Source organism: Cynocephalus volans, chromosome 7, assembly GCF_027409185.1.
Source record: "Cynocephalus volans isolate mCynVol1 chromosome 7, mCynVol1.pri, whole genome shotgun sequence".
Lineage (NCBI taxonomy): Eukaryota > Metazoa > Chordata > Mammalia > Dermoptera > Cynocephalidae > Cynocephalus > Cynocephalus volans.
In genome coordinates this window covers 3453516-3466074 of record NC_084466.1, presented here as the reverse complement: position 1 = coordinate 3466074, position 12559 = coordinate 3453516, and the positions used below count along the sequence as shown (strand labels likewise).

General features: G+C 46.1%; 1 pseudogene; it reads right to left on the bottom strand.

Annotated features, from left to right (window-relative positions):
* Positions 1-1650: 1650 nt before the first annotated feature.
* On the bottom strand, positions 1651-11269 carry LOC134382473 (small ribosomal subunit protein eS24-like; annotated as a pseudogene).
* Positions 11270-12559: the final 1290 nt, after the last annotated feature.

Genomic DNA, 12559 nt, shown 5'->3' with positions numbered 1-12559 from the left:
AGGTCCTTAATATTCTGGCACTCAATTGTCCAATATGTTAGGCACTAGCCACATAAGCCTATTTAGATTTAAGTTAATGAAAATTAAATAGAATTCAAAATTTGCCCTCACCTGCACCAGCCCCATTTCATGTACTTAATAGACACATGGCTACACACAGATATAGAACATTTTCATCACCATGGAAAGTTCTAGTAGACAGCACTGTTGAAGTCTCAGTTTTCATTATGTGTTACAATGGAAGGCGATCAGAAAATGCCACTTCAAGGGCTGGCCCATGGCTCACTTGGGAGAGTGTGGTGCTGATAACACCAAGGCCACAGGTTTGGACCCCTATATAGGGATGGCCGGTTAGCTCACTTGGGAGAGCGTGGTGTTGACAACACCAAGTCAAGGGTTAAGATCTCCTTACTGGTCATCTTTTTTAAATAAAGAAAATGCCACTTCAAAACATGCCACTTTGTCATAAAGATTATTTTGAGCTAGAAGGCAATCAAGAAGCAAACACAGGGGGCTGGCCTGTGGCTCACTCAGGAGAGTGCATTGCTGATAACACCAAGGCCATGGGTTCGGATCCCGTATAGGGATGGCTGGTTAGCTCACTTCGGAGAGCGTGGTGCTGACAACACCAAGTCAAGGGTTAAGATCCCCCTACTGGTCATCTTTAAAAAAAAAAAAAAGAAGAAGCAAACACAGGAAGAGCTCCCTGCCCTCCCCTCTTTGCCTAAAAGCAGGGCATAAATTTCCCTTGTGAAGGTGAAGGTGTCCCCCACCCCCTCTTGTGCCAGAAAGGAAAGCGCAATGTTTATCACTGAAGATAAGGATGGCAGCAGGATGAGTCTGCAGGAAAGAAAGCTGCTGCATAACCCTGATCTTCCATTGGTTTTCCCAACACATTTGAGTTTTCACCGTTTGTACCTCCAGAAGCCTGAGACCTTCCTGTGTCTTGTTTCCTCTGCACAATTTATCACCTTTTGTTAAAATGGTGCGCAAGGTCCCCCACCCTCCATATTTAACTGTTTCTTTGGGTCTTTATTTCTTTTCTACAAAGGTCTCCATGCACATAAAAAAATTAAAATATTAACATCAAATAAAATTTGTATGGCTTTTCTCCTGTTAATCTGTCTTTTGTCAGTGTAATTCACAGGCCCCAACCTCTAAGCAGGTAGAGGAAAAGATTTTTTTCCTACCCTACACTATCTACTAAGAATATTGAAAAACAAGGACTAATCTAGCAGAGAGGTTGGATTCCTGAGGTTAATGGGGTCTGGGTGTCTTAGATAAAGATGACATCCATCGAAATAAAGTCACCAGGTTTCCAGTAAAGTAAAGTCACGTAGCCATCTTCCAGTGAATTTCTCTAATTTTACTTTGGAGAAAAACTTCTTTTTCTTTTGCGTCTTTCTCTTTCTCTCTCTCTTTCTCTCTTTCTCTCTTTCTTTCTTTCTTTCTTTCTTTCTTTCTTTCTTTCTTTCTTTCTTTCTTTCTTTCTTTCTTTCTTTCTTTCTTTCTTTCTTTCTTTCTTTCTTTCTTTCTTTCTTTCTTTCTTTCTTTCTTTCTTTCTTTCTTTCTTTTCTTTCCTTTTCTCATTTATTAATCCTCCTGTGGAAAATTTGCACAATCACAGCAGGTAAAGCCACAGCAGAATCTTTATTTCTTCTGTTTTTAGCCATCACCAATGCTGGCCTTTGCAGTCCCCCTGACTTTCTTCATCTTGTTCCTGTGTTCCTTTCACTGTTTTCTTAAGGATTTTTTCTTCTCATACAGGTCATGGCTTGCAAGTCTATGTTTGGGTTCATTTTTCTTTGCATAATCCAAGGAATCATAAATCATGCCAAAGCCAGTTGTCTTGCCACCACCAAAATGGGCTGTGAATCCAAATACAAAGATGACATTGAAAGAAAGTGAGCCAAGACACTGGGCATTGTTCAAGCTTTATTAAAGGAAAAGAATCTGCCAGGCTGTGCTAAAAGGGGGGTGGGCAGCCCAGGGCTGCCCTGAAAATGGAGGGCAGCACCAGGTGTGGGGGTGGTAGAGCTTATATAGTGCACCGAGGGCCGGCTGATACCATCAAGGAGGGTCATTATGCTAATGTGGAAACTATGCGACCAGGGTGGAGAACTGCGCCCTTGCAGAAGCAAAAGGGTTTCAGTTTAAGTCTTGAGGCATCTCTTAAACGGAAGTGGGGAGGGATTTAGCACCGGAGTGGAAGACAAGGCCAGTGGCTATTTTGTGCTCATTGTGTGCATAATGGCGCCAGTCACATCCAAAACCCATCATTTCTGCCTTTTAAGTATAAGAAGAAGGGGAAAGGGGCAAAGGTCTCATTCTTCTGAAGCTACTTCCTGCTGGAGATGGGTGAAGATATGGAAAAAATAAAAGATTTATGTTGGTGGGTAAAACAGTTAGGTGGCGGGGTACTGGTTTCATGCAGGGAGGCTGTATTCCTCCAGGGAAGGGTCGCTGATTCTGAGGGGCTGATATCCTCCTCGCAGGAACAACTCAGTGACCTTTTGGTTGGTGAAAGCCTGCATATGTTCCTGCAAGAAATTAGAGAAACACCAAAAGAGACAGGGGCCAAAAAGTAGGCTGAATCCCAGCACAGTTAGGGGTCCTAGCAGGGGCATAGGCTAGGGTATCCAAAGGTTCAGTGAAATGGTTTAAGTTGTTTTGGATCACCCCAGACTCATTTACATAATAACAGCATTGCTCCCCCAAGAAGAGGCAGGGGCCTTCCTTCTCAGCTGTAAGGTAGTCAAGGGCCTGACGGTTCTGTAAAGTGACTGTCGCAAGTGAGGTGACTGTCGCTGGAGGGAGGAGATGCTGTCTGTACTTAGTTCTTCCGAGAGTTTTTGATAGAGTTGAGAGGCAGTAGCAGGGCCCGCTATGCCAGTTCCAGTTGCAGGAAGGGTCCCTGCCCCAATTAAAAGGTACAATCAGTGCCCTACAGGAGAGGGGGTCACTTCCTGAGGGGGGCGCTAAAGTTAGTCCCAGTCCTTTCTCCATTACTCCATCTGTCTGGAGGGTGATATCAGGGACGAGCCAAACAACTACGCAAGAAATCGCACTGTGGGGGCAGGCAACGGGATAAGGTTGTTTTACAAAGGAAATGTGTTCCGGTGTTAGGGCGTGGATGAGGAGGGGGTGAGTGAGTGGCAGCGTTTGGTGTTAGTTGGGCAGAGTTTGGGCAGGTCCCGCACAACGCTGACACTCCCCACTGAGGTGACATTAGAGGAAAGTGAAGAGACGTTTGTGCAAACGTTACAGGCTGCATCGACAGGGAGGGGGTGACCACAAAAAGTTTCTTGTGAAGCGAGAGACAGATGAGAAGCTCGAGGACCAGTCTGATTCGCTGAGGACTGCATCATCCCTGAGGACCTGGAACCTCCATGTTCCAGGTAAGGGGGAGCATTGAGATAGGAGGGAAAACACGGGAAGGATGCAAAGGGTTAGGAGCCAAAAGAATTTGAAGGGGACATCGCCACAATGACATTGCTAAGAGGCATCCTACTGATAGGAGGTAAAGGAGTGCAGGAGAAATCTTCCCATAATGTTACACCGCTCTGGGGCAGCACTGGCCAATCCTGTAGCAAGTACTAGAACAGATAGTATAATAAAGGTTAGGGACACAGGGTGGCATATACTTATCATGTCCCATGATGGCAAACCCGCAATAGCGGGTTGGGACCAGTCTTGGAGCAGCTCTTGTGCAAAGGACGTGAAGCGGGCCTGCAAGAGTGAGAGGATAATCGCCGGGGAAAGATCATCCTTCTTCTGGGATTGGGGGAAGAGCAGAGGTCCTGGAGATTTTCAATTTTGTGGGTCCTAAAATGGATGAAGTGTAAGGAGGTGTGGGGCTGGGGGTTGAGCAGAGGGACCCCTCTGGCTTGGTGTTAACAGATTCTTTGGGTAAAGACTCAGGTTCTAGTTTTACCAAGGATAAGTGATACCAAGGGGCCTTTCCTAGTACTTTACTGCCGTGGGGGTGGTGAGTACTGTATAAGGCCCTGCCCAGCATGGCGAAAGAGGCTTTGGGATTTGGGTTTTAACATACACTTGCTGTCCCAGGCTCAGTTTAAAGTCTGAGGGGGTTGGGGAAAGGATGAGGTAATAGGAGGTTGGCCTGTTCCTTAAGAAGATCCCTAATGAGCGGAAGAGTAGGGAGATACTGGCCTAAAGGTGATATATTAGTCTGTTTTGTGTTGCTATAACAGAATTACCTGAGACTGGGTAATTTATAAAGAAGAGAGGTATATTTGGCTTATGATTCTGGAACAGCTGCGTCTGGCATGGGCCTCAGGCTGCTTCTACTCATGGCGGAAAGTGGCAGGCAACCGGCAGGTACAAACAGATCACATGGCGAGAGCAAGCAAGAGAGAGAGAGAAGGTGCCAGGGTCCTTTAAATAATCAGGTCTCCTGCGTACTAATAGAGCGAGAACTCACTCATTTATCCCCTCTCCCCCAGGGAGAGCATTAGTCCATTCATGAGGGATCTGCCCTCGTGGCTCAGTTTCCAACACTGCCACATTGGGGATCAGATTTCCACATGAGTTTTGGAGGGAACAACACATCCAAACTCCATCATTCTGCCCCTGTCCCCCCAAAACTCATGTTATTCTCACATAAAAAATACCATCATTCTATCCCAACAGTCCCAAAAGTCTTAGCTTGTTCTAGCACCAACTTAAAGGTCCAAAGTCTCCTCTGAGACCAAAAGCAAAAGTCCTTCCAGCTGTAAACCTGTAAAAGTCAAAAGCAAATTTATCTACCACCAAGATACAATGGTGGAACAGACATTGGGTATACATTCCCATTCCAAAAGGGAGAAATAGACCAGAAGAAAGGAAAAACAGGACTCAAACAAGTCCAAAACCCAGCAGGGCAGACGTTATGTCTTAAAGCTCCAAAATAATGTTCTTTGACTCCAAGCCCTGTATCCTGGGCACAATTGGGCATCCGGGCCCCCAAAGCCTTGGGCAGCCTCATTCCCACAGCTTTGCCAAGCACAGCCCAGTGGGCAGTGCTGGTGCCTGCAGCTTTTCCAGGCCTACATTGCACGTCACCAGTGGCCCTGCAGTTCTGGGGTCCTGCCGGCAACCCCGCTGCCTTGGCTCTACTAGACGTTTCCCAGGTGGGGGCTCTCTGTGGGGGCTCTGACCCCACTATCCTCCTCAGCATTGCTCTAGTAGATGGCCTCTGCAGTGGCTCCACCCCTGTGGCAGGTCTCTGACTGGGCCCCCAGGCTTTTCCATACATCCTCTGGAATCTGGGTGGAGGCTGCCATGACTCCACTGCTCTCACATCCTGCCAGCCTGCAGACTTAATACAACATGGACACCACTGAGGTTTCAGGCCTCTACTCTCCAGGGCTGCTGCATGAACCACAATTGGGGCCACTCCAGCCAGAGCAGCTGGGATGCAGGGAGCAGGATCCCGAGGGCAGCTGTACCCCCTGTCTGTCCTCCAGAATAATTCAGTCCTTCTAGGCCTCAGGGCCTGTGATGTGTGGGGCACCCTTCCAGACTTCTCAAATGCCTTTAGGACATTTTTTTCCATTGTCCTGGTTCTTAGCATCTGGCTGCCTCACCACCAAGATAATGTCTTTAGGAGCCAATTTATCTGCTTCATGCTTGCATTTTTCTCCTGCTCTCTGCTTCTTTACCTCATGGCCAGGCTGCAAATTTTCCAAATCTTTTCACTCTGCTTCACTTTTAAATCCTGGCTTTACATCATGATTTTGCCGCCATAACTCAGAGTAGGCTCTTAAAAGCAACCATGCAGCTTCCTTAATGCTTTGCTGCTTAGAAATTTCTTTGGCCAAATGCTCTGGTTCACAACTCTTAAGTTCCAACTTCCACAAAGTCCAAGGGCACAGACACAATGCAGCCAGGTTCCTTGCTATGGTGTAGCAAGGGTTGTCTTTTGTCCAATTTCCAACAAGTTACTCATTTCTATTTGAGACCTCATCATCCACATGGCCTTTACTGTCCACATTTCTATCAGCATTCTGCTCACACCACATAAGTCTCTAAGACATTCCAAACTTTCCCTCATCTTTTTCTCTTCTTCTAAGTCCTCCAAACTCCTCCAACCTTTGCCCATTACCCAGTTCCAAAGCTTCATCCACATTTTCAGGTATCTGTATAGCAACACCCCACTCCTTGGTACCAATTTTCTGTTTTAGTCTGTTTTGTGTTGCTATAACATAAATACCGGAGACTGGGTAATTTATAAGGAAAAGAGGTTTATTAGGCTTTTGATTCTGGGACAGCTGCATCTGGCATGGGCCTCAGGCTGCCTCTACTCATGGCAGAAAGTGGCAGGCAGCCAGCGGGTACAAGCAGATCACATGGTGAGAGAGGAAGCAAGAGAGAGAGGAGGTGCCAGGGTCCTTTAAACAATCACGTCTTGGGGGAACTAACAGAGCAATAACTCACTCACTACCCCTCCTCCCCCAGGGAGAACATTAATCCATTCATGAGGGATCCACCCCCATGACTCAATCAGTTTCCAACACTGCCACATTGGAGATCAGATTTCCACATGAGTTTTGGAGGGGACCACACTCAATCAGGCGATGAGCTGGAAGGGAGAGGTGTGAGAGTGAAGGGCCTACCATACATAAGTTCGAGGGGCTGAGGCCTGTGTGCTTGTGGGGGGGAGCTCATAGACAAGTGAATGACTGGTGGGGAGGCCGAAATGAGGGATGATTTCTGAGGTGAGAGCATGCGTTACTGCTGTAGCATCCTCTGAAGTGCAGGGAAAAGCCTCAACTCAACCTGAAAAGGTATCTACTAAGGTTAGAAGATAGCGTGTCCTTTTGTGGGGAGGCATGTGAGTAAAGTCAATTTGCCAATCCTGGCCAGGAATGAATCCTCTGACCTGGTGGGTGGGAAAGGATTGGAGTAATGAGTATACAAAGGACATTTCTGAGTAACTACTAAACCTTTGTTTTAGTAACTTGGCCATGTGGGGAGAGTAATATAAGGGCTGAGGAAAATGTAGTAGAGATTCATAGCCTATATGAACTGAATTATGGAAATCTAAAAGTAGATTTATGTAGTAGGGAGGACATAGTGACCAGAGAGAGTATACCAGTTGTCCTTTCTCTGTGCCCTCAACCGTTGGAGGTGTTGTATTTCTTGGGGTGTGTATGGGGATAAGAGTGTACGAGCCATGGGAAGGACCTGAGCAGGAGAGGAAGAGTGGGGTCCTGGTGATTGAGCAGACTGTTTTTCAGTTAGATCTGCCAGTTTGTTTCCCTGGCCTATGGAGTCATTGGAGGTTTGGTGTCCTCTGCAGTGTATAAACCCAACCTCCTTTGGGAGTTGTGCATCCTCAACAGCTTGTGTTAGATTTACTGTGGCATAACCTGCCCAGAGGGTGGACGTGGAGGTGGCACTCCCATCTATGAACCATGTAATGCGATGCAGGGAGATGTGCGGAAAGGGATTGAGAAAGAGGTCTAAAGCCTCCATGCAATTATGTTTTAAGGATTGTGTGTGTTTTGGGATGAGAGTGGCTGATTTAAGGGAGGGCGAGGTTTGAAGGAGAACTGAAAATTTTCAATGAAAGTAAGGTGAATAAGTTGTAGGTGGGAATGGGAGAGAATTGACTTGGCCTCATGGCTGAGAAGGTCTTGATTGTTTGTTATTCAAAAGTTAGTTTAGAGCTTTCTGTGTTAAAAGGGTGGCTGCTGCCAAGGCCCATAAACAGGGGCCCATTCTCAAGCTGTGATGTCTAGTTGTTTCGAGAGGTATGTAACTGGGGAGAAAATATCTCTTGCCTTTTGTCCCAAAACCCCGATGGCCAATCCTTGGGTGGCTTTCAGTGACATATAGGATAAAAGGATGAGATAGGTTTGGGAGAGATAGAGCTGGGGCTGTGAGGAGAGCGGCTTTTAACTACTGGAAGGGAGAATGAATGGGCTTTGTGGGATCTAAAGGAATGGCAGGGTCCCCTTTGGCTGCCCCATAAAAAGGCTTTGCTACAACACCAAAGTTGGAGATCCACACACGGAGAAATTCTGCAAGCCAGGAAAGAGAGAATTTTACTCTTTGTGGTAGGAGTTGGGAGTTCAGAAACTAGACTTTTGTGACCCACCATTATTTCTCTGGTGTTGGGGATGAGGTGGACTCCCAAATATGTGACTGAAGGAGAAATTTGGGCCTTACTGAGGGACACTCAATATCCCCTGGAGGCCAGCAGGAAAGTAAGGAGAGCAACAGTGTGGGCCTGTGTATCCTCCTAGGAGGGGCTACAAAGGAGGAGGTCATCCACATATTGTATTAAAGTGCTAGAGGTTAGGGGAAGTTCAGATAAGTCTTGAGCTAAGGCCTGGCCAGAAAGTGGGGGCTATCCCAAAACCCCTGAGGTAGTACTGTCCAAGTAAGTTGTTGGGAACAAGGCATGTCAAGATTAGTCCTGTACTAGATGGTGTGTGAGCCATTAGGCTTTATAACCAGAAGGATGAGTGTATTAAAAGGTGAGTGGGTAGGCCGCAAGAGATGACAAGAAAGGAGTTTGTGTACGACAGGTTTTAAGCCTATTATTTGTTTGTTAGCGATGGGTTACTGTGGGACATTAGGGAACAAAGAGGGGTTCAGCAGTTTAACAAGGATGGGAGAATGGTGTGTAGCAATGGAGAGAGAAGAAGCATCCCATACTAGGGATTAATCTTGTCCGAGGGGGAGGGAAGGTGGAAGTCTTAGGGGGCAGGTCTGGGTGTGGACCATAACAGGAGTATTTTAGCTGGAGTTAAAGTGTTTAGGGTAAGATTAGCTTTGAATTTGAAAAGAATGTCCCATCCCAGTAAGGGGGTTGGGCATTGAGGTCTTATTAAAAATTTGTGTGTGAATTGGGTGTGATGTAGGATGCAGGAAAGGGGTTGAGTGATCCATGGGTGGTATTCTGATCCCATGACCCCTATTATTATGATAGAGGACAGGGTTGTTGGTCCTGCATATTAAGGAAGGATAGAGTAAATGGCCCCTGTATCGATGACAAAAGAGATCACCTTACCTGCCTCAAGGTGAGTTACCGTGGGCTCGTGCGTGGTGATCTCTGTGGGGGCCTCAGGCCCTGGGCATCATCAGTCCTCCTCCTGGGCAAAGCCAAGAAGCTCTGGTAGGGATGGCTATGAAGCCAAATGCTGTAGGTTGGGGACTGGGCCACTCCCTCTCTGGTCAGTGGCACAGTCAATCCCCCACTGACCTGGCAGTTTGTAGTGAGGACAGGTTACGACAGGCCCATGCTGAGTGGCACAGTTGACTCCATTTGAAGCAGTTCCTCGGTGGCTCACCCCTAGAGGCAGCTGGCTTTGGAGTATGTGAGCCTTGGATGGCATTAGCCAGGAGCTGGTATTTGGCCTGATCTCTTTTACAGTTTTTTCGAATATCAGGGGCTGATTGGGTAATGAAATGAGAGTGTAAGAGGGCCTTGCCTGCAGGGGAGTGTGGGTCTATATGTGTGTATTTATGTAAAGCCTCAGAGAGGTGGGTTAGGAACTCACTGGGATTTTCAGTGGATCTCTGTGTGATCTCTCTAAGCTTGTTATAACTGACTGACTTGTGAGTAGCCTTTTGGAGGCCATGGAGTAGGTGTGTGATCATATTATCCAGGAGATCCCGATTCCTGTGGCTGGCATGGTAGTCCCAATTTGGGTCCGTGCAAGGAACAGCAATGGCTTCCACAGGCCAACTATTATCTTGAGCATGTACCTGAGCCACCATCCAGACCTGCTCCCTATACATGGACTCTGACAATTCCTTCCATCCCAGCCACTTCATGGAAGGGTTATAAAAAGCCAGAGCTGAGGCGGGATTGTTACCTGACACAGGGGGAGGAGACAGGTTGAGCTGAGGATGAGCATCTGGAGGCCAGGTGCGGGCAAGAGAGAGAAATGTGGAGGGGCTGGTGAAGGATTTGGAGCATATAAAGGTAGTCAAGGTGGCCTGTATGGGTAGCAGACTGAGTAGTCTTACAGATCAGAGGATTGATCCAAGTTTAGAAGGGGAGGTTGAGCATGAGCTAGGAGGATTTGAGATATAGGACAGTTTTGACAGAGAGAAGAATGCGTTCAGAGATAGGAGAGGGCCTGAACATAAAGGAATCTCTACAGCTTTTGTCGTTCCAGTAAGTGTCTAAATTGAGAGTGCCATCTTGTGTCCACTGGGATCCATTGTAATGAGGTGTTCAAGTTTTAATGTCTCCCTGGAGGCTGAGAAATTGGCAAGGAGATGGCTGAGAGGCATAGAGCATGGAGTACAGTAGAAAACCAGAGGTGTATGGAAATTTGGATTGTGAGGATCCCATTTAGAGGGTGAGAAAGGGCAGTCAGTCCTGGTAGCAGAAGCATGCCAACAAAGAGTGTCCTCTTTGGTGTCCACCTTCTTTTTGAGAGGAAAGCCACGATCAGCTAATGAAGCATCCTTCAATAGCTGGGGTGCATGAGAAAAGTTCCTTTGGCCAGGTGCCTGGGCTTCGTAGAGACTGGAGCTGTAGAGAGTAGTCAGGGGAACTCGTAGAGGCAGGACAGACCCACTGACTCACCCTGAATTGAGGCAGGCCGGTGTTGGATGCATTGGTCTGAAATGGCAAAAGTAGAGTCCCAGAGGCACTCAATTTCAGCAGGTCTGGGAAGGGTGGCTGGGAGGCAGCCAATCAACCCAAGACAGAGGAGATCATCTGATGGTCCAGCCAAGACCCATCCTGGGTTTCAGCACCACAATGAAAGAAAGTGAGCTGAGACATTGGGCACTGTTCAAGCTTTATTAAAGGAAAAGAATCTGCTGCGCTGTGCTGAAAGGGGTGGGGGGAGCAGCCCAGGGCTGCCCTGAAAATGGAAGGCAGCACCAGGTGTGGGGGTGGTAGAGCTTATATAGTGTGCCAAGGGCTGGCTGATATCATAAGGGTCATTATGCTCATGTGGAAACTATGCAACCAGTGTGGAGAACTGTGCTCTTGCATAAGCAAAAGGGTTTCTGTTTAAGTCACGAGGCACCTTGTAAAGGGAAGTGGGGAGGGGTTTGGTGCTGGAGTGGAAGACAAGGCCAGCGGCTATTTTGTGCTTATTGTGTGCACAATGGAGCTGGTCACATCCAAAATCCATCAGGCATTCATTTGGTGTGGCCTTGTACATTTGGCTAGTTTTCCCCAAATTTCTGTCTTAGGTAGTGTTGCCTTCCTGAGGTCAAGGACCATTCGTTTCCTCTGAAATAGTTCGTTTGTCACGAACTTCCTGGCCTGGATAGTTACTGTGCCATTCATGATGGCGGCAGATTCTCAGGAAGCCAGGGAGGAAAAGAGTGAAAACTTCAATTAAAATATAACATAGGGGAGATATTTGTCTTTGTGTCAGTTGGAACAAGCTAAAAAGTCACAAACTAAATAAAAGATTAAATATAAGCAAACATATTACTATACTGAACATGTTTCCATAGCTGAGAGAAACATTAAAGTATCTGATCCAAATATTTTATCTTTTGATGATGAAAAACTCTATGACCCAAAAAGTTTAGGTGCCTTTCTCAAATTCTCAAAGCTGAGGAATTAGAACTCTTGCATTGAACTCAAACTAGTGCTTTTTCCTTTATGTTTGGGTTACATAAGAGGTTTTTACTTAAAATGTTGGCCTTCAAAATCTTTAATTGAGATTGGAGCTATCACTTCATTTATTGTTGGTTGGTATGTAATACACAAATGCACACAAAGGCATGCACACACACTCACACACACAGCTGGGTGTTTTGCTTCCTCTCAGCCTAGCTTCCTGTATAGGGGTCAGTAAGGTAAATTCTATGATCTCATGACCATGTTAGTATGGCTTGTTTTGGTAAATGCAGGGAGAATGGGTGGAGACATACTCTCTTGACTTTTATGTAGAAAATGAATAAGAATACCCAACACAGCTCAATGTGCAAATGTAACAAACATGAGAAGTGCCTTAATCATTTAGATTTTGATAGACTTTGTTCCCCAGCCCCATCACACTGACATATGGAGCAGAGGTTGAGGTGACATTGAAGTGTGAAGTTCTCCCGGGGTCACTGCCCACCACCCCTGCATTCGTCCTGTGGTCAAGCAGATCAAAAGAGCATCAGTATTTTAATTGATTATTTTATTTCTACTTTTAAGAAAGATGCTGAGTCATAGCAATCACTTAGCAAATACATGACTTAATTTTATGGGTAACCATATGTAACTTTGTGCTTCTGCATTTCTAATAAGCCTGCAGAGAAACTAAATCTGCCTAAGCCTGACTGGTTTTTCCTTAAGTCTGAAAAAAGATTTTCTGATCTGGAAATAAATTTTATTTTTTCTTCTGGCTATATACCTTAATCAACTTCCTCTTCATTGCAAAGCTAAAAATAATGGGCAAGGTTTTGAAAGAAACTATTCTCAAAAAACGAAGTCTCTTTCTCCCAGCTATCAATGTGCATGGTAAGCAGCTGCTCCCACTAAGGTGATTAAATTAATAGGAATGCAAATTCTTTGTCAGTGTTATGTTAATTCAGTCCCTTACTCAGTGATGATTTCTTCTCTTCAGTTATTCTTCTT